The sequence below is a fragment of the Symphalangus syndactylus genome, chromosome 15, assembly GCF_028878055.3.
Source record: "Symphalangus syndactylus isolate Jambi chromosome 15, NHGRI_mSymSyn1-v2.1_pri, whole genome shotgun sequence".
Taxonomy (NCBI): Eukaryota; Metazoa; Chordata; class Mammalia; order Primates; family Hylobatidae; genus Symphalangus; species Symphalangus syndactylus.
The window spans coordinates 8,210,415-8,235,413 of NC_072437.2; the positions used below are offsets into that span (position 1 = coordinate 8,210,415).

Genomic DNA, 24,999 nt, shown 5'->3' on the forward strand with positions numbered 1-24,999 from the left:
AGGCAGGTGGATCATGAGGTCAGGAGTTTGAGACCAGCCTGGCCAACATGGTGAAACCCCATCTCTACTAAAGATACAAAAAATTAGCCGGGTGTGGTGGTACATGCCTGTAAACCCAGCTACTCGGGAGGCTGAGGCAGGAGAATAGCTTGAACCCAGGAAGCAGAGGTTGCAGCGAGCTGAGATCACGCCATTGTACTCCAGCCTGGGCAACAGGGTGAGATTCCATCTCAAAAAAAAAAAAAAAAAATTCTGTTATTTATCCTTATAACAAGGCTGAGGTGAGTGTTTCTCATGCCCTTGTGACAAATAAGGAAACAGGTTCAGGGAGACACAGGGAATCAGTAGGAACAGTAATATCCAAACCTGCATGGACACGACTTGGAAGTGACCCTGGAAGTCTGCCATCCCACCCTCGGTGTAGCCTGACCTGAGAGGGGGCCCTGATGATGGAGGGCACACAGACTGCAGGCTCAAGCCTGGCCTGAGAGCTGCACTTGCTCGGAAGAAGATGCCAAGCCATCTGGGAGAGAAGAGAAGGGCCTGGTGGGTGAATGGCTGGAGGAGGTTGCAGTTCTCAGAAATGGACGTGGGTTCTGACCGGGGTGGCGGCGGGGCACAAAAAAGAATCCTGGAATCCTGGGGAGTGCTGAGGACATCACTGGTTTTTCAGACTAACCAAATGGGATGGACTATGATGGTGTAGGGATGGCTGAGACACAGTACAGAAGCTACTGGATTCGAGGTTAGAGCCCGATGTGGCCATTTCAAGCCAGGGCAGTGAGAAGCCAACTGCATTGAATGTCTTTATTGGGGCAGCCTCGTTGAGCCCAGGGAAGATCAGCCACGCTGTGAGTGGAGTGTGACTTGCTCTCAGGAGCATTTCGGAATCACACAGCTCTGACTGTCAGAGCTCAGCCCTGCGCCTCTAGGAGACAGACACATATGGGACGGAGGTAGACAGAGAGACAGAGACACAGAGGAAGAGTCAGAGAGAGAAGAAGAACAAGAGAAGGGAAGGGAAGAAAAAGGAAGGAAGGAGAGAGAGGAAGGGAGAGAGAGAGTTCGCTGAAAGGGATGGGAATGTGTTATCGCTTACAGCTCTAAATCGGAACTATTTCAGTGCAGTAATTTTTTTTCTTTTACTACTATGGCCAGTACCAAAGATCTAATGAACAAACCCCCTGCATTTGGGAACTGAGAATCAGATTTAACAAATATTTGCTGAGAACCTCTAATGGTTCAATCTTTCAAGAATGTTTCCTTCTTTAGTTCTCAAAACAGTCCTTCAAGTTATATATCATTTTTGCCATTTTCCATTTGAAGAAACCAGCTCAAAGACATGAAGCAATTTGCTTTATGTTTCCAAAGCTAGTAAGTAGCACAGTCAATGTTTGAATTAGATCATCTGACTTCAGATTAGTGCCCCTACACCACAGCTACCACTGTAGGGTCTACGTACGGTGTAGATCACAGTACAACTAAGGTGGAATTTCACCAACCACCAAGATGCAAAGATTGAGTGCTGTGGAGACAAAGGAAGTGAGCAGTTGGAATCACTCTGGAGATCCACTGGGACTTAGACGAGAAGAGGTTGAACAGCAGTGGACTCTGGGAGGGTTGACATTGGCAAAAACCCAAGGGCAAATTTGATTTACTTAATCTTAAATCAGGTCATGGCTTAAAATGAACATCTTTGTTGTAAGCCCAAGATGTCAAATTGACCTCTGTGACTCCTGGAATAGTCTAAAATGGGAGCTCCTTGGACACTATCAGCCCCTTTGACACTCTGGTGAAGCCTATGAACCCCTTCTCAGGATAATGTTTCTAAATGCACAAAATAAAGTGCATATAAGGAACCGACTGGCTATTTTGAGAACTGGTAAATAAAGGGAAAGATTGTAGCAATCAGTTAGTACAGAAACCACTGTAGCATTCTGTTAGTACAGAAACCATGTGCATTCTGGTTTCTGTACTAACTCTACCACTGATAACCTAACAGTCAAGAAGGCATATTTTTTCCTTTGTAGAAGTATTACAGCTAATACATTATAGTAATGATAGAATTTGAAAAAGCATTTCGCATCTCCTAATTAACAAATGGATTCACGCATTAACCCTCAATGGCACCAACTCCCGGAAGTCACGCTGCTTCCCTTTCGCCCTTGAATCAAACCTGAACAGTATCAGGACTCTGAGGCCAACTGTCAGTTCCCAGAAAACTCACAGAAGAGGCAATGATAAAGGATACCACGGATGCAATTGGCAACCCAGACCGTGGGAAACTCTGCACGGTAAATAACCCTCTTTTTTTTTTCCAAAGAATTCCAAAAAGAGAGGCAGAAGAGTGAGATTGGAATTACATTCTTTAATAATCATAATTAATTTCTTACTAATGGCATGTGTGTGCCTGCCATTGGAAGCAGATTTTGCGGCTGCCACCTTCGTTTCATGTTCTGCTTTGATTTTTGTGGGGTACTTGCTTTTATACCTCAGCAAATGTCAAAACCCAGATTCACAGAGACAAGGCTGCTGCCATGAGGGTTGTAGCCCTATCTCATATGGAACCATGAACCATATCGGGCTACTAGTTTGTGCAGTGTCCACAGACAACAGTTACCACTGTGTTTCCCTTGAACGTTGAAAATATCGATGTTGTTGGTACCCCTGTGAGCTTGCTGTGAGGTCCCAGGGTACCTTGGCACACAATTAGGGAGCAAAGTGTCACCTAAGTTATACAGGCAGGTGCCCTGGATCCAGAAGAACCAATGGTTCTTGCTTTCTAGTCCCATGGACCATATTCATGCAAGGACGAGATCCTTCTTCTGATTTCATTTTTAAATGGATAGTGGACATGTGTCCAGAACTTGATGAAATTATGTAACAAGTTACTGGTCTGTTAAATTCTGAAAACCATCTCTACTTAAGTATATTTGACTTATCTGGACTGTGTACTCTTAGGCAAATTTCTTTTAGTGGGAGATCTACTGTTTAAACTGTTTGAAAGTTCTCACTGTTCTTTTAGCTGTGACAGTTAATTTCCATGTGCATTTCAACTTCTGGTCATATGATCAAACTGGTATCAAACTAGACCTTCTGCTGTTAAAAATCTATAAAGTTGGACAAAATGTGCGAAAAGAGTGTGTTCAGACGCTTGACAATAAGAGTGCAGGCCTGTGCTCCCTGAAAGAAGGGCCGTAACAGAGGTGAGCCCCAGGATTGCCCAGCATCCTGCCACGAGCATTCCCAAAGCAGGTCCCAGAGGAGCCCAGGCAGGACAAGGCCATCCTGCTAGGTCGAGAAGTGTAGGAGTCGTAGTGGAGCTGGAGGGGAGCACAGGCTGAAGGCTCAGAGGAGAAGCTTCGGAAATCCACAGGGAGGCCTGCTGGCATCTTTGAATACTTAGCTCTACCTGCTAAGGCAAGACTCCAAAACGGCAGACAAAGACCAACTACCAGGGAGAGGAGCTGAGTAGAAATTCCAGAACTGGCACAGGGCTGGAAGACAGTGAGGACCAACAAACCAGGATGGAGAGACCTCGTTGAACACACCAAGCACTCAGTTAATATCCTGGAGTGAATGTGATTTAGGAACAAGGTTACTCTAGCCCTAGAGTCAAGACTACTCCAGGCATTCACTAACTGAGCTTAAAATCAAGCCTTAAGAGGATCAAGTTGAGCTGCATGTAAATTAACTGCCTGCCACCATTAACTTCAATATTCTTCAAATGAGGACAACGAAACCCAGACATTCAAAAAGGTGGCATCCACTATGTCCAGCATGCAATAAAAACTTGCCAGATATATAAAGAAGCAAGGAAATGTGAGAAAAATGTGAGGAGAAAAATCAGTCAAAAGAAACTGACTGGAAATGACAAAGATGATGGACTTTAACACAACCATTATAAATAGGTTGAAAGATTTAAGTGAAAATGTAAAAATATTGTGGGACCAATAGGAAATATCAATAGAGAAGCAAAAACAATTGGAAAGAAGACACACGAGAACTCTAGAACTGAAAAATGCAATTGAATATGAACATTTCCGTTTTATCTATAAACCTTCTGATTGCAATGTCTGTCTCGTCCATAAACACAGTGCAGTATACAAAACAGCTTGTCTCATGTGTAAATAAAATACAATGTAAGTGAGTAATCCCTCGTTTTACTCAAGCAGGTTTCCTGCAAAGAAGCTGAGGGACTTCACACACATATCCAGGCACTCTCAAAATCAGCTGGGCAGCGCTGGGCACTGCAGTTTATTGTCTAAGACAAGGCCGTCGATGGGACTTCCTGTGATGATGGAAATGATCAATGTCTGCACTACCCCATATGGCCGCCGCTAGCCCCATGTGGTTATTTACATTTATTTTAATTAAAAACTCAGTTCCTCAGTAGTAGTAGCCAAATTTCAAGTGGTCATAACACAGCTCTGAGGTCTTAAAGTCAATTTTGTAAAAATCTTTTTTTTTTATTTTGAGATGGATTCTCACTCTGTTGCCCAGGCTGGAGTGCAGTGGTGCAATCTTGGCTTACTGCAACCTCTACCTCTTGGGTTCAAGTGATTCTCCTATCTCAGCCTCCTGAGTAGCTGGGATTAGAGGTGCCTGTCGCCACACCCGTCTAATTTTTTTTTTTTTTTTTTTTTTTTAGTACAGATGGGTTTTCGCCATGTTGGCCAGGCTGATCTCGAACTCCTGGCCTCAGGTGATCCGCCCACCTTGGCCTCCCAAAGTGCTGGGATTACAGATGGGAGCCACCGTGCCTTGCCTAATTTTTTTTTTTTTTTGTATGTTGAAATAATTAACTCAACTTCCAGAGTTTGGAATGACTCAATGACCGCATAAGAAGAAATTTATACACTAGAGAAATTCAGGTGTGAATTTTTTTTTTCATTTAATTAGTTAATATGTTGGGAAAGAAGTGAAGGCCTTATCTGAACACAGTGGTTCTAAAGTTTCATAGGCAAAGCAGTTAGTTGGAGGGTTTGTTATAATAAAGATTTCTGAGATACACCCACTCCCAGATTAAGGAGTATTTAATATGGTTATCTACTACTGGGTGGGACTCAGAAATCCACATTTTCTGGAAACATCCTAGGTAATTCTGATACATGAGTATGCCTTAAGAAAAGCTGAAAAAATATTCAAATATTCAAACCAAATGTTGCCACTTCAATCAGTGTGAGTTTACATGCATGGTGTGGACAATGATCTAATTTTTCCTTTTGTAACTTTTGTTGGTGTTGAACAGCCTGCCTGCCTGCCTGCCCGCCCGCCCGCCTTCCCTCCCTCCCTCCTTTCCTTTCCTTTCCTTTCCTTTCCTTTCCTTTCCTTTCCTTTCCTTTCCTTTCCTTTCCTTTCCTTTCCTTCCTTCTTTCTTTCTTTTTTTATTTTGAGACAGAGTTTTGCTTTGTCGCCCAGGCTGGAGTGCAGTGGCACAATCTTGGCTCACTGCAACCTCCTCCTCCCGGGTTCAAGCAATTCTCCTGCCTCAGCATCCTGAGTAGCTGGGATTACAGGCGCCTGCCACCATGCCTGGCTAATTTTTGTATTTTAGTAGAGACCGTGTTTCACCATGTTGCCCAGGCTGGTCTCTAACTCCTGAGCTCAGGCAATCTGCCTGCCTCAGTCTCCCTAAGTGCTACCATTACAGGCTTCAGCCACCGTGCCCGGCCTATGCTCTTTTTAAATGTAGAAAAAAAGTTTTTTATTTTTTCCGTATTCTATTAAAAGCAAATTGCATTTCTCAGATGATTCAAAATGTCATGTTTCTGTGTACTAGAACTTTGGATACAGAGGTCCTATTTACTTGTTGAGTGAGCAAATCCAGGTGAGAGATGTTTTAGGGACACTGTCTCTGAACACACTTAACTCCACACACGAGTGAACTGAGTGTGGCCTGAGACCCCTGGTCCAGCTGAGCGACCACTTCTGTGTTGGCAGGACACATTTCACAGGTAAACGTGTGAGTGTGAGCACATTCTGGATCATTCGTCTTTTTTTCTTGGACATAAATTATAATAAGATTTTCATTCGCAAACTCACCAAAACATGTGTTCTCCCTTTGAGGTCATGGAAAATTCTCTCATATAATAACATAGGATAAAGACAGATTTGGCTTCCTGAATTCATTTTATGAAAATCAGATTTGGAGGCATTCTAGAAGGAGTCCAAAGAGGAAAATTTGATTTCAGGAACATTTTGTCATCAACTTTTTCAACACTGAGTTGGCAAGCTACCTCTTAAGCCTGCCAGAGCCAGTGTTTCATCAAATCCATTTCTCATTGAACCACTGGGTTTCTTCTACTTCAAACTAAAAAACCCTGCAGGATATTGTGTCTATAAAAATAATTTTAGAAATATTTTTCCAATCTTATATTTAAAAGGATTTGTTTGCTTAATTAAATTCCTCATTTTATTTTAAAAGTCGAACCAAATTGTTTTGTGTTGTAGTGTTTTGTGCTTTTGGTGTAATAGTGGAAGACACATCACACGATTGTGTATTTGTGCCCTATAAATGCTACATCATGCACATTTTCCAGATTATGTAGGAATCATCTAAATAGTCACAATACCAGCCATAATTCCATTTTGTCTTTTTTTGTATATGTTACGTACCAGTGAGAAGCAGGGCACAGTTATATTTAAGTATAGCTATGTATGTGTATTTTGAGAAGAAAAAAAATTTTCCTTATTTATTCTTTATGCAGATTCTGATGCTTATACAATGGCCTGCCATAAAATGTTTTTTTTTTTTCAATATTTGTTTGATTTTTAGGTCCCTGAGTCCAATTTGCTTATATGCTCAAACAACGTCTCTAAATTTTGGGCCACAATAGTTTCATTGACTTTAGTTTGAGGACCTCTGGTTCCAGCAGTAGCCCACTTTTTCTGTGATAGAGAAGAGATTAATGAATTAACCCCTTTATAAATACCACGTGCATTTTCTATTTCTGGACATTTCTGAATAGGGCCCATGAATCACTTAATAATTCTGTGAAAAGCTTTCTGTGGCAATTCTTTGGACATCTCTGGCCACTAGATAAAATTCCATGTTCGTGGACTAGGTGGAATAATCACCCTGTTACCACTTACGTAATAGCACTGAGATCATCTCGTCCTCTGTAGGGACTGGCATCCCTCTGTGGCTGTGTTCTCCCCGTCTGCTGGAGTCTGCCTGGTGATTGGCCTCATTGCTGTCTGTAGGGACTGGCATCCCTCTGTGGCTGTGTTCTCCCCGTCTGCCGGAGTCTGCCTGGTGATTGGCCTCATTGCTGTCTGTAGGGACTGGCATCCCTCTGTGGCTGTGTTCTCTCTGTCTGCTGGAGTCTGCCTGGTGATGGCCTCATTGCTGGGGCTGTAGGTGGTGGTGGTGTTTATCACTGTGGTTCCTATTTCTAATAACACCCTTTGCAGAAATGGTTCCACTTCAAGGTTCTATGGCAGCTTCAGTGTGGGGTGGCTCCTGTCACTCCTGTGAGAGTTACACTCCTTTCCTTTCCCTATTTCATATGAAGACAGTCTCTTCTAGATGAAAAGGGAAAGGAGGGGGTCACAGCTAACATTAGACTCTAACGCCAAAATCAAAACAACTGCAACTGGCACTGGGGCATTTCATACTTGGACACAGAGCTGCACACCCCACCCGCTGCCAACCAGGCACTTCACAGGGGGTGTTCACAGATATCTGAAACTGCACATTTAGAGATGGAGATGCGAGATGGATAGGGATTCAGCAGATACAAACACTATCCATGCCTAAAGGACCTCTAATCGCGTCATCTTCACATGTCTCCTGAGGAGCCAGGAAAAAGGGTTTCACCTCCTGTGCTTCGTGTGGAACTCCACTGCAGCCTCTGAACTCTCCTTACTCATGTCCATGTGACTGCACAGGAACCTCAGTGTTCTGTCCATGGTGGAACTTGGTGTTTAGAGAAGAAAAGTTGAGGAACAGAAGCTGGCTCTGGTTTTCCATAAGGGTCAAGGACACAGGGAGACAAAGGGAAAAAAAGGAGAGGATTTTGTGAGACAAAACAGTGAATGTCCAGGACCTACTAAAGGAGAAAATTCCAGTATGATTAGCAATGCAAAACCTTACGATGGACTACAAGCCAGGGAAGCGAGACCTCCTGAGACCTTCTCTAGGTTTCTGATAAGGGGGCAGCATCGCCAAAGAAAGCCATTTAGGATGATGACTGCAGTGCAGGGGACTCCTGGTTAAACTTGGCGATTTCAACACGTGTTTTATTGATTTTTTTCTTTCTTGTAACCCCGCTCACATGAAAATTAAATAGTGTCAAAAAGGAGAGGAGGCTTTACTGGCTTATGAACAGCAGTAAATTTTTTAGAGATCAGAAGTAAAGAGAAAGCAGACCTAAGAAAGCCAACGCAAGGCCTAAAGTGAGTGATATGATAAGAACCATGCTAATCTTACTAGAGAACCAGAAAGGACCCGGAACCTGAAATTCCAGTGTCTGAAATGATAGAACTAAAAGGAGTCTGAAGTCCACGGGAGAGATGCCAGACTTGGAAGTCCACTCGCCTCCCCAGCACACCAGCAGCGACCCCTCCTCCAATGCAGCAGATTCATTTACAGAAAATGGGATGAGAGAGGCAGTAGAGGAGGAGACAGTAAGCGTAGCAGATGGGAGGGGAGAAGGGCTGCCCTGAGAACAGACCTGTTACATGAGAGCTTATGTCCTGAACTGGGGGTCCCTCCGTCCCCTTCTGTGCAGTTGCAAGAATGCCTGTAGGTGATGGCAAAGTTTTTCTCTAGAGAAACAAAAGGATTCAAGAAGAGGGGAGATCCCCAAAACTACACATAACTGACATCTGGAGATTCCTGCAATGAAACATTCAAGTTTCAGGCTGCAGTAAACCTGCCAGGTATCGTACAGCCGCTCCCAAAGCTTCCAATCAGCGTTTTTGTGCCTCATTTAAAAATATTAACAGATAAAAAGAATAAACAGACATTAGAGGAAAGCCCCTACATGAAAGGCTGAGTCCAAAATTAACATGTAAAGGGACTCAGAAGGAGCCAAAGCCATTTGGGACAAGCAGAGGCATTTACATAAACTCATAAAGAGGATATTATAATTCATGAAATGAAACCAGCACAGTATTTAAACCAAAAAGATATAAGAAAAACTCAGAGAACAAAATAGTCCTGGAATGTAAAAATATGATTGTTGAACAAAAACAAATCAATGAAATAAGTGAAAGATAAATGTGAGAAACTATCCAAGAAAACAGAACCAAAAGAGCAAGAGAGAGAGAAAGAATAGGAAAGAAACAATATAAAAATCAAAAGATGATGCAAAAGATGTGATTTCTAATAGGAATTCCAGAAAGAAAGACCAGAGAAAAATAGAGAAAATTTTAAAGAAACAATTCGTGAAATTTCTCAGAATTGAAGGATATGACTTTCAACATGGAAAGAGTACACCAAATTCCCAGCACAGGAAATCAAAAAAGACATCAATACACATCATCATGCAACTTCAAAAACCAGTAATAAAAAGAGAAAATAAAAACAGACAACAAAATAGTTTGCATAGAAAAACCATAGATCAGATTTTTAAAAAAGCAAACTAAACAAAAAATAGGCTACATATAAAAGGTTAGGAATCAGAAAAGCATAGACTATAGCTAATACCATTCTTTTTTTTTTTTTTTTTGAGACGGAGTCTCCTCTGTTGCCCAGCCTGGAGTGCAGTGGCGCGATCTCGGCTCACTGCAAGCTCTGCCTCCCAGGTTCACGCCATTCTCCTGCCTCAGCTTCCCAAGTAGCTGGGACTACAGGTGCCCGCCACCACGCCTGGCTAATTTTTTTGTATTTTTAGTAGAGACAGGGTTTCACCGTGTTAGCCAGGATGGTCTCTATCTCCTGACCTCATGATCCGCCTGCCTTGGCCTCCCAAAGTGCTGGGATTACAGGCGTGAGCCAGCTAAAGCCATGCTTAACATGAAAGACTGAAAGCTTTCCCTAAGATCAAGAATAAGATAAGAATGCCAGGTCTCACCACTTCACTCCCACACTGCACTGGAGGTTCTAGCCCAGGAATCACGCTCCCTGCCCAGCCGTTGACTGGTACCTGTCCCTGTCCACGGCCTGTTAGGAACAAGGCCACCCAGCAGGAGGTGGGCAGCCAGTGAAGCTTCATCTGTATTTACAGCTGCTCCCCAATGCCCACATCACTGCCTGAGCTCCACCTCCTGTCAGATCAGTGATGGCATTAGATTCTCATAGGCGTGTGAACCCTATTGTGAACTGCACACGCGAGGCATCTTGGTTGTGTGCTCCTTATGAGAATCTAATGCCTGATGATCTGTCACTGTCTCCCATCACCCCCAGATGGGACCATCCAGTTGCAGGAAAATGAGCTCAGGGCTCCCACTGATTCTACATTCTGGTGAGTTGTATATTTATTTCATTCATATATTACAATGTAATAATAATAGAAATAAAGTGCACAATAAATGTAATGCACTTGAATCATCCTGAAAGCATCCCCCCACAACCCCCATCCATGGAAAGTTTGTCTCCCACGAAACTGGTCCCTGGTGCCAAAAAGGTTGGGGACTGCTGTTCTAGCCAGTGCAATAAGATAAGAAAAAAAAAGACATCAGATTAGAAAGGAAGAAATAAAAATGTCTTTATTTGCCCATGACAGGATGTCTATGGCAAGAATCCAAAACTAAAATAGTTTGGGATAAATATGACAAAAGATGTATGAGATCTTTGCACTCAAAACTGAAAAACATGACTAAGGGAAACTAAAGAAGATTTAAATAAGTGGAGATTATATAACACGTTGAAGGATTGATGACTCAATGTTGTTAAAATATCAGTTCTCCCAAAATTCATCTATAGATTCCGTAAGGCCTCAATTAAAACTGCAGAAGGCTTTTAGTTTTTTGTAGATGTTGGCAAGCTTATTCAAAAATTTATATGGAAATGCAAAGTACATAAAAGAGCCAAAACAACTTTGAAAAACACTAACAAAGTTGGGGTATTTATACTACCTGTTTTTAGGACTTATGCAGTAATTAAGATTGTGTGGTATTGCCATAAAGATAGATCAATAGATCAATGTAAAATAATAAAGAGTCGAGAAGTAAAACCACACATATATGGTCAATTGATTTTTGACAAAGGTGCCAGGGCAATTTAATGGGTAAAGAATAATCTTTTCAAAAAATGATACTAGAACAACGAGTAACAATACGCAAAAAAATACTAACACTTACCTCATGTCACATACAAAAATTAATTCAAAATGCATCATAGACCTAAACTGAGAGCTAAAACTATAGAATGTTAGAGTATTGCTCATTAGAACATTTTGCGATGATGGCACTACTATTTGTCATACTGATCAAGATGATTGCCACTAGCCCCCTGTGATGACTCAGCACTGGAGATGTGGCTGGTTGACTGAAGGACGACATTACTTATGGATAAACAACTGTCTCTCCCTACAGCAGAATACTCACCAATAAAAGGAATGGCCTATTGATGCATGCTATATATGGATTACTCTTAAAATCATTATGCTAAGTGAAAGGACCCAGACAAGAAAGAGCACACACTATAAAATCCCATGTATACAAAATTCTAATAAATGCAAACCAATCCATAATGACAAAAAGCAGGTTAGTAGTTGTTTGCAGGTGGAGAGAGGTAGGAGAGAGGGTTTGCAAAGAAGGGAAGTGAACTTTTGAGGGTGATGGATATGTTTGTTATCTTGATTGTGATGATAATTTCATGGGTATATATATTTGCCAAACTGTATCAAATTGTATATGGTATATGTGTACAGTTTGTTGCATATCGAGTATCCCTCAGTAAGGTGTAAAATACAAATAGTATGGATTGCTCAAAAGCAACATCATATGTTGGAGATAAAATCACAGGGGAAAATTATTTTTTAATCTAGATTTCTATACCTAGCTAAACTATCACTCTAGGGTTGTACAGCCTATTAGAAGATATAACTTACCAAAACAATAAAGGAAATCCAGCAAGAAAAAACTTGGGATGTGGAAAATGGGAGATCTGTGGTAGAGAGGTGACATGAAATGTCATGATGACCACCATGCAGCAAGGGGACAGAGGCTCCCCAGGCCTGGCTGCAAGAAGAAGCTGAGCTTATAAAGTCCCTGATGTATTCAACCTTGCAGGACATACTATTTAAAGATGTTTACTAATACGGATGCAGAATTTGGAAAGAATTTGTGATAGGACTGTAGAAAACTGAAGGATGAACAACATCAACTCTCACAAAACAAGACCATTAAAAACTTTAGGTAAAACAAACAGTTGCCCAAGAATGGAAATGTCATCATTTACCACTGGGCTCAGCCATGAACAATACTTCTACTTTCAAAATAAGGTAAACACTAGGCATTCACTTAACAAAATCCCAATGATGTACCTACTTTGGGAAAGACGGGAGTAGGAAAGAACGTGAAAGAACACCATAGCTTTATAGTCTCCACTAAGGTCTGAATAGATGATATCTACAATTAAGAAATCAAAAATAAGCAATACAAACATATAATCCAGAAATATGGAGATAAATATGTGAGAAGAATGCCAAAAGAATTCCACGAAGTTGCTGCTGGGGAATGGGTCCAAGGGATGGGCTTGAACAAAGCGTGGGTCTGCTGTTTTCCTTGGAAGCCTATGATACTGTTTGCCTTCTAAAGAAATGTTCCTATGGATTATATTATTAGCATTAGAGTCTGTCAGCTCTGGGCTGATCCTGAATCTTCTGTTCATTGATAATATGCCCTTTGGTAGATTACTTAACCCCTGTTAGTCTCCTCACTCTATAAAAAGGGGAATAACTATACATCTCAGAGATGTAGTGGGGATAGTATGAGATTATGTGAACTGCATGGGATTGCATTGCATTTTTCCGAAGGGATGAAGGTGGTTTAGTAAAAATAAAAATAACTCCCAGGTGGCATCTGGGAGTTATTCAGTTTCCTTTCTGCTGTAACGGAGGGACTGTGTTGTTCGGAGTAGAATTCACATTAATGTGGCCACTATGTGCTGTCTTAACCTGGCAACAAGAAGTCTCCTCTGGCCTGCTGTGGCTTCTACAGTGCCATAATGTAGGTGATTAATTCAGGATAGATTCAAGGTCATTGAGAGGGTAACCAGTTGGTAGGAATATGTATTAAAAGCTCCTGTTTGCAAACAGGTCTAGGGGATAGCAAGAGTATTCGAAAGCTCATGAAACACTAAACTACTTTTTTCAGCAGTACCAAGGCCTTTAGAATACGGACTATTTACTAGGCAAGAAAATTTAGTGTCATTGTCAATCACCACCCATTATGGCTTGAATGGTGTTTCCCCAAAAAATGTTTAAGTCCTAACCCTAGCACTTTAGAATGTGCCTTTATTTGGAAATAGGGTATTTGCAGATGAACAGGTCAAAACAAGGTCATTAGAGTGGGAACTAATCCATCGCCTGTTGTCCTTTGAAAGAAGGGGCACTTGAACCAGGCATGCATGCACTCAGGGAGCATGCCCTGTGAGGGTGAAGGCAGCAATCAGGGTGACGCGTCCCCAAACCAGGGAATGCCGAGGATGCCAGCAACATTGTAAGCTGGAGGGAGCCTGGCATTGACCCCCTCACAACTTCAGAATGAACCAGCCCTGCCAACACCTTGATTTTGGACTTCTCTACAGAGCTGTGAAAGAATAAATTTTTTTTTAAGCCACCTAGTTTGTGGTCCTGTTATGGCAGCCCCCAGAAACTAACACAGCGAGGCCCCATTTAGTACACATGGGAAGGTTAAAGAGTCTCCTAACTTAGTCCTCCTAAAATAATCCTTCGAAAGCATAAGGAGAGGCTGTTAACACTTGTTCTTCATCTTTGATCCACGCTTTCCAGCCCTGATCAACTCTGCAGGAGCATCTCTCTGGATAGGGTGGTCTCATCATCAAAATCTCCTTGTCTTTCTAACATTTGGTCTTTCCAATGTGACCCATCTCTGACCCTGCTTTGGATTCACTTCTAGCTTGTAGGTAATCCCTTGCTCCTAATAACTTCCTTAATGTTCCATGTATTTCTTGGCCTGAATTATTTATTTCTAGGTTCTAGTCATTGTGATGAATATATACAACTAAAATGTTTAATCACATCTAATACAAATGCAATTAAATGACTACACTACAGGGTTCTGACTTCAATAGGCATGAGGTTGTTGAAGGTTATTTTTATGCCTTTTCACTGAGCATGGGTAACAGGTAAGGAAGCCTGATGTCTTTCATTTTTTGCTCAAATTGGGGTCCAGTGAAATACTGGCCAAAATGTAAATAACCTTCTTGCTCTCGTTCACTTCCTTCTCTCACCGCTGCCCCATATTTTCCTCAGTCTTTCTCAATTTTCTCAACAACAAAAAAATAAGAAAGTAAATTTTAAAATAATTGAATGCCTTTGGCCACGTGTGGTGGCTCACGCCTGTAATCTCAGCACATTTTGAGGCTGAGGTAGGGGGATCACTTGAGCCCAGGAGTTCAAGACCAGCCTAGGCAACATAGAGAGACATTGTTCTACCAAAAAAAAAAAAAAAAAAAACCAACAACAAAAAAACAAAAACAAAAAACAGCCACAACAAAAAAACTTGTTTTAAAGCTAGCCGGGCATGGTGGTGTGTCTCTGTGGTCCCAGCCACCTCAGGAGAGCAACATCCTGTCTCAAAAAAGTAATTTAACATGCACAACTAAAAGTTATCATTTTCAAAGGGAGCATTTTCCCCAGATAGGTATATATTTGATGAGCATATAAGATAAAATAATTATTCAAAAAAATAAAAAGGTGAATGAAAAGTTTTGGTTTCAGGGTGCCAGTGATCAATTAGTACTGACCCCTTTATTTTTTAAACTTCTGCCTTTGCACATGGACTTGACTGGTCACTTCTGTCACTATCATGTAAAATTCACAGTCTTGCTGCTGGTGGTACACATAAACTGTCCCTCATAACCGCCCGTGACATTCGGAACTACAAACACTGTGTAACCTGAAGGTTTACTTAGAGAGAAGAAAACTCTGAACCCAAAAAGAAAGAAAGAATGTACTGGAACAGAATTGCTTCTAGGAGAGTTAATGAAATGAAATAGAAAAGGTAGAATCTAGGGTAACTCTTAGAACAGTTTTGCTGATGGTCAAAACTATTAGACTAAGCATCTTCTTTAGAAAGTTCATAGAAATCCCTGCATGGGGAGCATCTGTGACCAAAATAGGCGACAAGCTGATGGACACGCTTTAGAAGTTCCTCAGCACGTGAGTGCACATGCTAGCATTCTGCCATCTCTAATTCTGTATGACTTTCATAGATTTAAATTTGGTTATGTTAATCTGAGTAAGATGTTAACATAAAAGCTTTCTTGCTCATTTAAAAAAATCATTTATTTCAGCCTTTAAACTGAGAATACTACTAGAAACGTAATCTCAATTCTAAAATACTATGAAATATGGATAACAAAGCAAATTATCCACACTAAGGAAAATTTATAAAATTCTTAATTAAGTCAACACTTTATTATTCAGGAAGGAACACATCGCCTGTAGCAACTATTTGCAAAAAGCTAAAATTGTATTTAAAACCACAGCTTCAATTAAATGGTATAATTGCATAAACACAAAATGTAGGCAAAAATAGATAATTTTACATCAATCTGTTGGTTACAAGTTCCATATCAATTTGAATACTATAGGTTTTCATAACACCCTTAGCACCCCCAGGGATTTTTTACAGTGCCCCAAGCTGAAATGCCTAACTATTTTGTTTGTTAAATAGTTAAGTTCAAACAACTTCATATATATTTCTGTTCTAATAATGTAGCAGCCATTTTTTAAAGTGACACATATAGATTGAAATAAAAAATAATATTTTCACCTCACTTCTTGCACACCAGCCTTGCATACTGGTGGTTTGCACGTGCCTGTCTTGAGCCGCACTGCCTCTCCAGCCTTGCCTCTGGTTCCGCCCAACCCTGCATTTCCTGGTCTGCACCACTTTTCCCACAGGAATTGCTTTTGACACAGCAACTGCCAAGAACCCAGTTTCACAAAGATATGATGTCATCCACGGGGTGTAGCTGCAAGTTCACTCAGGGAGTCTGAAGCTGCCTCCAGCTAGCTCACAGGGCCTGGGCAGTGGAGTCTGAAGCTGCCTCCAGCTAGCTCACAGGGCCTGGGCAGTGGCCAGCATTGCTGTTTCCCTCACAATTTAAAGCTATATCCTGAGCTTGTGGAGCTCTGGGGTTCCTTGGCTCACAGTTTGAGAAACCACAGGCGTCACGGACCAGGTTGAGATGGGTCCCGAGGCACCACCCTGTCACCAGGGAAGGGTGACATAATTGATATAAAATTATCTATTTTTGCTTCTTTTGTACTGTGCTGATACCAATCATTCTGATTATCAAAAATAAATTCCTAGGTTTGTATATTTCAAATATCCAAGCAAGTAACAGTCAAATCCACACTGCAGCAAGGGTTGGCACAAAGTGGAATCATAACCCGGCCCCAGAGGCAGAGCAGGTGGGACTAGCTGTGGGACCAGCTGTGGGCCTATTTCCACGTCAAGATCCTGTCTCACGGTGTGCCCCGCAGAGGCCTCCTGATGGCTCTGTGACAAAGTCAGAGTGTGGCCCAGCAGGGTGCCTCACAGTTCTGGTTTCAGTCTGGGGCAGGGAGTGGGGCTGCCTGTTCCCTGCCTGGCCTGCTCTTTCTGTGTGCCTGAACCAGCCCTGTGCACCTTATCTTAATATAATAGGACCCAGCACAGCACAGCACAACACAAAACAACACCACAACACACAGCACACAGCACACTACAGCACAGTATAACATAACACACAACACACAGTACAACACAACACAACACCACAACACACAGCACACAGCACACTACAGCACAGTATAACATAACACAACACAGCATAACACAAAACACACAGTACAACACAACACCACAACACAGTACAACACAACACAACACCACAACACACAGCACAACACAGCACAACACAACACATAGCACACAGCACACAACACACAGACCACACAACACACAGCACAGCACACAGCACAGCACAGCACACAGCACAGCACAATACATAACACACAGTACAACACATAGCACACATCACAACACAGCACAGCACAGTATAACACACAGCACAACACAATACAGCACAGCACAACACACGGCACAGCACAACACAACACACAGCACACAGCACAATACAGCACAACACACAGCACAGCACAACACAACACACAGCACACAGCACAATACAGCACAACACAACAGAACCAAACAGCATAACACAATACAGCACCGCACAGTACAACGCAACATAGTGTAACAATACAATACAACAAAACAGCACAGCACAATACAACACGACAGCACAACCTACAAGCATTCCTTGCACCAAACTATGTGCGGAATTATGCAGCAGGTCCCGGGGAATTTAGGGCTGGAAAGCGGGCTCCCTGGCCCGCGGTCCCAGGTCCAGTGTTGACCTCACACAGACGCCCGCCCCGCCCTGTGGCTTCCAACCGCAGAAGCTCCGGCACCCTCCCCAGCTCTCCTGCACCTGAGCAGGCGCCCACGCCCCGCCATGCAGCAGGAGCAGGCTGCTTATCTCCCCCGCTTTTCCAGCACCTCATCTCTGGGTGCTGGACTCTGCTTTCTGTCTCCTTAATAACCACAGCAGCAGCAGCCTCAGCTGGGCAATGACTGACGTTCCTGGTGTTCTGTGACAGAGCCTTTGGGGTACACGGCCCCATCATGAGGACGGGCTGGTCCCATGTCCACAGAGACAGAGGGACTGCCTGGGCCGACACGGGCCAGCCTTTCCCTGTGCTGGCTCTGGGATCCCTGCGTCTGCCCTGCTGTACTGAATTAAACTCAGTAAATATTTATTGCCTCTCTGCTATGTGCCCAGGGCTGTGCTGATTCTGGAAATAAAAACTTTAAAAGTCTAGCCAGACACAGTTGCTGTGCTCAGGGAGGCCAGGTGATGGGGGGGGACCTGCCTCCATGTGCCCCCTACCCAGGAGCACCGCTTCCTCAGGACACATTCCAGGGAGGGCAGGCTTCACTCACCCAGCGGAGGACTCGCTGTGGCCGGGGGCTGCAGGGGCAAGCATGGGGCCTTGGCCCTTCTTTCGTTAAGTTTTGAAAAAAATTCTCAAGTGGCGAAATCACCTTAAAATTTTATTGCAAATGTTCTATTTTTCTCAAACCTAATTTAATATCATCAGAATTGGCTCAAATTAAGTAAAAACATGTTATTCAAATTGGTATTGAGCTTTTAGTTTATAGATTGATTTAAAATTATCTGTTTTGCTTTTATTATATCTTAATGCAATTGCATGATTTAATTTGAGCTGTGATTTTAAATATAATTTTATTTTTCTGCAAATAGTTGCTACAGGTGATATATTCATTTTCAAATAATAAAGTGTTGGTTAAAACATTTCAATAATTTTATATAATTCCCAAGTAAGTAAATAACTTGGTTTGTTATCCAAATTTCACAGTCAGCATTTTAAAATTAAGAACATATTTAAAGCATTATTCTCAGTTTGAAAAACTAAAATATATAACTCTTCTAAATAAACATTTTAAATTTAAAAATATTTGTAAAATTCTCTTATTTAAAATTTATTTTTCTTACATGCTATTCAAACAGAGAATGAGTTCCTCCACAACCATCCCCTAATCTGTATCTGTATCTATAAATATAATGAATGCTCCCTTCATTATGAGCAGCAGTATGGTAACATCCATAATGCCAAATTAAATGTTTTGTAGATAAAATACTGTTGATACACAATAATTTATTCTGTTTAGCCCCTTCTATTTGCATAACCCCTTCCTCTCAATGAAATTTGAAGTACTTATTCTATCAAGCCTTTCTAATAAGATCTTCCCATTTTACAGATGATACTATCGAGAAATTCGGTAGCTACATACCATATCATCATTATTATTATAGTTATGATCTACTGGACAGAGGCAGTTCAACCCTGTTGTGGCACTATTATATGGCCCTTCTCTGACATTTCAAAGGTCCTTAAAATAACCCTCAACAACATGAGTGTTTTGGCCTATATTGTATTCATAAGGATTGCACAGAGCCAGTCTACTTACATACAAATTAGTTTGTTACAATTAGAAATTGATAAGACACAATACATGACTTTGTTTAGTCCTTTTAATCAATCTTTCTTTAAATCAAAGATCATGTGTGGTTTATGCTTCCCTTGTTCCACCCTGACTGCACTTCAGGAGAGTTAGGATGTATTTACAGGCAGCTAACACAACCCGTAGGAAAATGGAAATAAAATCAGTACATCTGTCTTTTCTATTAGGAAGATTCTAATAATTCAGCTCAAAAAATTTTTTCGTCTTCCACTAATTTAATTTTTTTCAAAAATCATCTCAATTGAATAATTAAGAGCACTTTATAAATAATAAATAGCTACTCAAATTTAAATGATCTAGCCTTAGTAGCTACTTACCATAAAAAAAAAAAATAGGCCCATCTCCTAACACAGGTTTCCCAAGTGTCATCCAGGACTGGCCTCAAAATTTCCCCCACGTGTGCCTAAGAAAGGGCAGATCCTTGAGGCCCACTGGAGCCCCAGATGGCAGCCTACCAGCAGCACTGGGTCTGAGAATCTGAATTTGGGGCCAGCTCTCCTAGTGATCCCATGCACCTTGATGTTGAAAGACTATTGCCCTTGTAAACCTCTAAGTTTCAATCTTTGACCACCAAGACCAATCCAAAGCAATCATTCATTAAAAAACAAAGCAACTATCACATACACTCTGTTCAAATTTATATTGCAATCTGTATCTACTGATAAAGAACATCCAACATGCACATCTCATGGGAAGGCCACCTGAGGGAGTATTTATTGGAGCACCAGGAAGTCACAGGCTCCACCTCCGTTTACCTCCTCTGCAAAACCTTCCTCGGTTCTCACACACTGGGCAAGAGCACCCTACCTGAGCATCTGGCGTGGGCCTGTGTCACATGCCCATAACCCTCGACATCATACTTGCCTGTGCGATCATCAGTCTCACCCACCAGATGGTGAGCCCTGTCGGGTTGATTTTTGCATCCTCAGCACCTGGACACAGGCTGGATACATAGCATGTGTTCATACTCAACTTGAACACATAACAAACTTGTAATAAATGCTTGTTGAACAGATGAAGAACGACTGTCGTAACTGTCAAGCAACTTTAAAGAGAAATCACTATTAATATGGACACATGGAAAGACTGTGGTTTGTGTCATTTCCATTGTTTCCTGCCAAGGCCAGATCTGGCACTTAATGTCCCAATTGTCCATTGAATGTGCCCTGAGCTCACACGGGCTTGCACTCCAGATGATTCTGGATCAAGTGCTTCCTATTTGCTGGGCACTGCATGCACCTTAGATGATGCATCCCTGGGAAGCTGGTTTTGTAATCTCTGCTTTACATCTGAGGAAATGGACTCAGAGGTAAGGACATTTGCCCAAGGACACAGAGCTAATCTCTGGCCTGCGTAATGACACGGTGAAAATGGCCAGTTTTTACAAGGATAAACTTCATTCTTCAGTTCAATTTCTAACATAAAGAGCTGGCTTCTGCTTCTCCATCTACCTGGACACTCTCACCACTGAAGTTCAGGCTTTTCCACTTGCTGAAATGTCCCACTAGAGTTTGAATTACCTAAAACATAGGGTTGCTAAATCCTTTCTGAGGTTAAAATATTGCTCACCTGGCTTTCCTTCTATTCTGTTACTTAGAATGAAAATGATATGTTGGCCTCTGCTTTGAATTTTTTCAGGTTGATCTTGACACCACTAGTCTACTGTTTATAGGTTTTAGGTACCTAGAAGGCACCTCTGCCCTGCAAGTTCCAGGGACCCATCCTGACCTGGGAAATCCCAGGTCAGTTCCTTAGCTGCCTAGGACTCGTTTCTGCGTCTTAGGAGTGCATAGGACTAGCACAGAGTGCTATTGCTGCCACTAAATATTATCTCTCGTTAGCATTTCCGGGGTGCTCAGAGAGAAAACGATGTCTGGGTGATGACTCTTGTCAGTCTCCCCATTGTCAAACCCCATCTCACGTTCCTCCACACTCACAATATTTCCCCATTGGGAACATGCCTGACATTGCAATTTCTCAAAACTGCAGCTCTGCAGTGAATGCCTAATTCCTGAAACTGCAAAATCTAACAAAAGCGGATTTTTTCCACTGATTTGACTGGCTGACTATTTCAAGGCTTTGCATGTGATGACCTGCTGCTCTCCACAAACAACGTCTTTAATGCACCCACATGGTTGCTCTGAAGTGGCCGAGGGCAATTACAGCCTCGCCAGCTGCCTACCGGGCATTGGGAATTACTCACAAGGTCCAGCGTTCCTGCCGCAGACACGATTTCCCCACAAGTCACACTTAACAATTTGCCAGGCAGCATTCTGTGGCTTGATTTTGAACTCAGAACCCATTTTCCATCACAGTGCCCCCATGTCACCCAGGGTAAACTGTGGACAGGTCATTCACTCAGAATTGCTTGTTTTGTGTTGTTTTTAAAAACTGCTTTGTCCTTTGTTTTTGTTTGAGTGTTGGTGTTTCATATCGGCAGATGAAAAGTAATTTAGACGAAAATATGTCAATTCTGTTCTTTTTATTGTTACTATCAAAATAGACGATGATTTTCCGTCTTTGGATCTATCACTTGCTTGGGTTGTTCATGCGTTTTTCATGTGAAAACTCTTGCTGTTGTACTTTCAGCACAAATTTCCAGCTTGGCTGCTAAGGAAGATTCATTCATCTGCTTTCTTCCCTTGCCCCCTGACCTCCCTCTCCTCTTCACCCACACTCGGTTTTCACTCCTTTCCCGCGGAGCCGCGGCTTTCCCTCCGTGATGAAAAACGCCATGCGAAACGCCCGGGAGCCGCAGCTCTGCCCGGGTGGAGAAAGCGGTGTAGTGACAAACAGCATTGATATTTTATACCCCGATTCTGCGTCACACACGCCCCCCAGAAATAGATCCAGGGCTGTGAAGAAGCTCGGATAAGGCGAAGATTCCTGGAGAGCCTGGGGACGCAGTTGTCCGGGAGAGGAACCAGGCCTTCCTGTGATTTTTTGTTTCTTATGGAAATTAAGAAACAGTTTCTAAAACAGAGCCTCTGGGGCAGAGAGCGCAGGCAACCTTCTCCCCAGTCTTCCCTCCAGAGGAGCAGCTGAAGCGGCCCCGGGAAATGGAAAAGGCAGGTGTTTACGAAGGAGATGGAGTCCTGGGGGGCAGCCAGTCACGCCCTGCAGGCCCCAGTCCGCACCCGGGTAGCTGGTGCGCGCCCCCCTCGGCGCCCGTCCCGAGAACGCTGAAGGCCTGGGGCGCTGTGGCCGCGTCCCCTCCCCCTCCCCCCTCTCACCCCAGACCCGGCCGGTACCCTGCCTCCCCTCCCCCTCCCTTCGCGCCCACTTGTTGCCGTCCGGCCCGAGACGTGCTCGTTCCGCCGGCTGAGTGTAAAAGGGTTTGACTTGCGGCTGACCCCGGGTCAGCACTTTCTCTCCACTAATCCTGCTCTCCTTCTACACAAAACCCTCGGCCCCGTCCCTCGCATCACTCATCTTAATCTCCACCCGCCCCCCGCCGGCGGCTGACACCAGCGCGGATCCGAGGGAGATGGGCTCCCAGGGCGCCCGGGTACCCCTGCGCCCTCCCGCCCCGAGCCTGCGGGGACGCGGCCGAGGCAATGAGTGGACTAGTAGGGGGAGCGCGGGCCGCCCCCAGACTCCTGCCCCATCCCGCCCCGACCTCCGACTGGGCGCCCAGGGGCCGGAGAGGGACGGAGAGGGGAGCCGCGCGCGGGCCTCGGCGGGGGAGCTTCAAAGACAAAGAGGAGGCCGGGCCGCGCTGAGAGAGGCCGGCGGCGGAGACGCAGCTCGGTGCGGGAGTCAGAGGGCGGTGGAGACGGCACAGGGACTGGAGAGGCGGTGGGAGTGGATGGCGGGGGCGGGGAGGGAACGCAGTGTGCCGGGACCCCAAGGACAGCGGCGCGGTGTGCGGGGCTCAGCCGCGGGCAGAGCGGGAAAAAGGGCGACTTGGAGAGGCTCAGGCAGGGGGGTGCGCCCAGGAGGCCCGAGGCCCCGAGGAGGCCCAGCCACCCCCGCCCGGAGGGGACACGTCGGGACCAGCCGCCGACGCCGCTCGGCTCCCGGGGGCGGGAGGAGCGTGGTCCTGGCGGGCGCGCAGCTGGAGAGGAAGGGCCGGGGAGGGAGGAGGGAGAGAGGGATGGAAGAACGGGGGAGGCGGGGAGGAAGAGGGAGGAGGAGAGCTCGCCCTCAGGCCAGGGGAGGTGATCCCGAGGCCTGGCTGGGGCGGGAGCAGAGGACTGGGTGAGGGGTGCCTGCGTCCTCACCTCCCGGCCTGGGCCTCCACGCGAGCCCCCCCGCCGGCCCTCGCTCCGTCCTGACGCCGCCCCACCCCGCTGGATTCGAGGGGCACCCGGTCCCCCAGCCCCCGCCACGGGGCCCGCACCCCGCTCCTCCCCATCTGGCCTGGCCTTTCAATCTCGCCAGAGAGTCACGCTGGAAAGAGAGCCGCGCCAAGGCCAAGTCTGCTTTTCACTTGAAGTGTCCAAGGACTCAGCCCTGGGGTTAAATTCTGCCGCCGACGCCTCTGGAGCCGCTGCCCCCGGGCCCAGGCCGAGCGTGGGTGGGGCGGGGGCGGGAGTCGGCCGGAGCCCGACCGGGTCCAGGGGGCGCTGGAGCCCGGGCTGGCCTGGAGTGAGCCTTCGGGGGGCACACGACCCGGGATGGGTTTCTTGAATTAACTGGAATTTTCCGGAGACAGAAATCTGCGGTGCCCAGTCTTTGCCGGGGGAATGAAACGCGGGAGCATGAGTGCCGTTCTCCCACACGCGTGATTTTAATAGACCTATCAGTCACGCTCCCGACGCGCACCTGCAGGTCACGCTGTGCCCGAGTCTTCTTTAAAACTAATCCATCTAGTACGGGTGGGTTTCTCCGGGGAAGGGGACGTCAAAATCTCAACAAAGGGGTGGGTGAGTTGAAAAACGAAACAAGGTAAAAACAGAACAAAACAAAACAAAAAACCCTCAAGTAAACCCTCCTACCCTCAGTTTGGAGGGCAGGGCCCGAGCGCAATGGCAGATTTACGAAGTCACACCGTCGCCCGCAGAAACTGATGCAAACTTTGCACCAGGCCTCAAAGACTCCTATCCACCTTCCCTACACGGGTTGCGAACATAATTGGACTAAGCGACAGAAGCACCACCCTGTGATTTGGGAAGTGAATGAAGTCGTCATATAATATAATAACTATCATCATATAGTATTTCACTCCGTGAATACGATGAGTGTTACTTTGGCCAAGCACCGAATTCACAGTCGGCTCAGGGCCTCCTGTAATCTTTTCTCCACTAATTTGAATTGGAGCGACACTGCTGGGGGCGGAGAAGGGGGGATAGAATCTCAATCCTGAGATGAATCTCAGCTAATTTCTTTGCCCCCCACCCTGTGATATTTTTAAATTGAGTCACTAAAAATTTACATTTGCTTTTTTCCATGTTGTTCTAATCCACAAAACAAGGAAATAAGGTGGTTGGAGCACCTGGCATTGGCCATTTCAGCTGACTGTGCACGAAGCACCTGCAATAAGATGCCAAACTCTAAGAGCATCCTCCGGGGAGACGACAGGCCGCTTGCCTGGCGTCCCGGGTGCACTAACCCAACTTTTCACAGTCTGTGCCTCTAAAGTGGGGCCCACGTCCTAATCTTGAGCCAAGACCTAGAAGCCAACAATTGGACACAGAAACTCCAGGGTACACACAGGGGAGCACAGGGGCCAGACTGAGAGTGCACGTCAGTCAAAGAACCTCAGAGAGAGTCCTTTAAGTTTGTATATTTCAGATAAAACTCTCAAGGTCCCATTGG

At 44.4% G+C, this 24,999-nt stretch overlaps 1 protein-coding gene across 1 annotated transcript in view; it reads right to left on the reverse strand.

Moving 5' to 3' along the window:
* Positions 1–24,999, reverse strand: part of LOC129464220 (uncharacterized) — a 241,888-nt gene that overhangs the window by 11,995 nt on the left and 204,894 nt on the right. The window lies entirely within an intron of this gene.